General features: G+C 36.2%; 1 pseudogene; it reads right to left on the reverse strand.

Annotated features, from left to right (window-relative positions):
* Window positions 1-1,080: 1,080 nt before the first annotated feature.
* On the reverse strand, window positions 1,081-1,236 carry LOC103082094 (60S ribosomal protein L39 pseudogene; annotated as a pseudogene).
* Between the last annotated feature and the right edge of the window lie 1,577 nt (window positions 1,237-2,813).

A 2,813-nucleotide genomic window follows, 5' to 3' on the forward strand; every position in this document is an offset into this window, starting at 1 on the left:
GCTTGGGCTGGGTAACAAAACTACTTTTTAAGGCTTTGTACACTTGTATGATTTTAGGTGACTGTGTTTCTTTTATGTCTTTGCTGATTGTCTCTCATCCCTACTTGCCCCATTCTGGAGTGCCTTCCATCATTCTCCTAGAGTTTGGTTCTGTGAGTTAAGCACACAAGTTAGTCTTGTCTGTGTAGTTGGCTAAATTATTCAAAAAAAATTTTTTTTTTTGCTTCGTCTGATGCCTTTAGTCATAGACACCTGACATCATACCCAAAGGTCAAACAACCTGAAACTCACCATAGATAGCCACTCTCTTCATCTGCAATCCTCTTCCTTACCCCCAGAATGAGAAATTCTAGTACAAAAACTAGTTTTATTTAAATTGATTGGAAAGAAAATATCACTTCCCACCGAAAACTCATTTGTTCTTAAGACCCCAGCTAACATATGTTGCTTCTTTGAGCAGATTAGAACTCTCCTCTCCCCACACAAACACACATACCTCCCTTTGAGTAGATACAGCTCTGTGGCTGCACAAAATTTTAAGCAGAGCACACACTAGATTTCTGCTGCCATGTGCTCCTCAGCTGGGCACAGTTCTGCAGTGACCCAGCACGTTCAGTCCTATATAAATTATAATCTCCAGATTAAAAGATGTAGAGACGATCTCTGAAAAGAAATAGGTAATGGATAAATTGGAAACTGGAATAAACCTGCATGTACAAAATACAAAGTATTTAAATTTTACATTATACTGATAGGTTTAATTTTGACTATATTAATAATACATGTTTATTTTAGTAGAGTTCAAACATAAAGAAAAAAGAAAAGAAAAATACCAATTTTCCCAGAGTTAGCTATTATGAAGATGAAGTTTTCATATTGTTTTTATTTTTTTCCAACAAAGCTCTCACTTATTTATTACTGAGCCAAAGCACTAGTGTAGAAACACTGACAGAAAGAGAAAAACCATTTTCCCAATAAAACACATCCAGCTGTTCAGATAGTAGTGATGTTTTCAGAGTGGTATGGTAAGACTTAAGTGACCCTGACACAGAATATGTGTGCCACCTCACATAGGGCTCCTTATAGACCCAGCTTGGTTCTTTTCCATTGTCTTCTCTTGGGGTTGTACCTGATGTTATTACCAGTTTTCGTTCGAATCCACTGGGGAATGGAACAATTCTTCTTTCGTTTCTTGGCTGGGAATCTCTTGACCCTGAGAGTCTTATGAGAAGACATGGCAAGGAGCAAATGCAACGGTTCATAGGATGGCAGAGAAGAGCAGAGAGAGCTGTTTTTATTTAAAAAGAAAGAATAAACATTACTCAAGTCACTTAACACTTATGTATATTGTGACAATAACTTCTAATTTTATAATGTTTCAAAATGGATATACTAAAATTTACTAATCCTTAGTTGTTGGAAAAGTGAATAGTTTTAAGTAAAATATCTTTCTACAACTTGAATTTCTGATGTTATTCATCTGAATAATGAATTATTTGCCTTTTAATGACATAAAAATTTCCATGCAACCTAAAGTAGAGGCCACTGCTAGGGAGAAGTCTTTTTCTGTTAACATGCATTATTAATACTATTGTAATTATAACCACATTGCTACTGGAGAAAATTATTTTATTATGAGTTTCAGTGTCTGATATTAAGGATTAGATTTTATCCTCCATACTGCAGTTTTAATAGCATAATATATCAAGGGTTCATTTACTGTTTTAGGTAGAGCCACAGATTTGTTTATTCATAGACTGTTAAGTAACCAGACTGCACAGCTGAAAATAATTTGCAAATTTGATTCATTTTCTGACTTAATCAGGCTTCAACTTTAAGAACATAAATACTGAAACACAAAACATTGTTTCTATTGTGATTCTAACTTGTAAAAGTGTAAGAAAGTAATATTATTGCCTATGGTACTATGCAGGTTGCTATTTCTTTGCTTGAAAAGACTCCTTAACTAGAAAAATTGTTTATATCACTGTTTTAATGTTTGCACTTATTACACATGAAAACACGGAGCCACTTAATCGAAGAAAAAATTGTCTAATTTCTTTCCTGTGGACTGACAAACACTGGGGGTGCAAGAGATATTTTTCAATCTATTTAGACATAGTTGCTTTTAAGCCAGTGGTTCCCTCTTTTACCACCCACTAAGTGCTTCTCTCAGCATCCAAGGTCAGTGGCTATTTTCAATAAAAATTCTATAAACTGTAACTCATTGGTGTCATTACTAATCAGATAGTATCTTTCTAATAGCTAACCAGGATTTCTCATAGTAAACTGGAGTAATTTTCAAGGACATATAAAGTGACTGGTTTTCTTACCTAAACCACAATTTACATGTGGTACTGTGGACCCAATGGATGGCTACTGCTAATAATGCAGATGCCCAGGAAGCCAAGACAATTGAATTTGACCATGGGATGTCCAGCTTCCTTTAATGAACCAAACATTTACCACTGACTTGCAGGCTTCCACCCCAGCACCCATTGAGACACATTCATTCTGCTTCAAAATGGCATCAGTCATAGGAAGGTCAGAAGCACATCTTCCATGCTTTATGGGGCAGCATTTTGTTTCTGCTCCTGGGAAGTAGATACATGTGTGAGCACACACACAATTGCCTTCTGAGAAAAGTCTTTCCTTTCAGATATTTCCACTGCTCACATCCATGGAGGTTGGGGAAGAGTCCTGCCCACACACCTCGCAACCTGGATGCTAAATTGTGCATAACTCACCCTGTTACACAGCCAACTGAGGCAACAGTTCATTTAAAAGAAACAACCTCAAGATGATGCTTTGTC

Source organism: Lipotes vexillifer, unplaced genomic scaffold, assembly GCF_000442215.2.
Source record: "Lipotes vexillifer unplaced genomic scaffold, Lipotes_vexillifer_v1.1 scaffold1144, whole genome shotgun sequence".
NCBI classification, from domain to species: domain Eukaryota; kingdom Metazoa; phylum Chordata; class Mammalia; order Artiodactyla; family Lipotidae; genus Lipotes; species Lipotes vexillifer.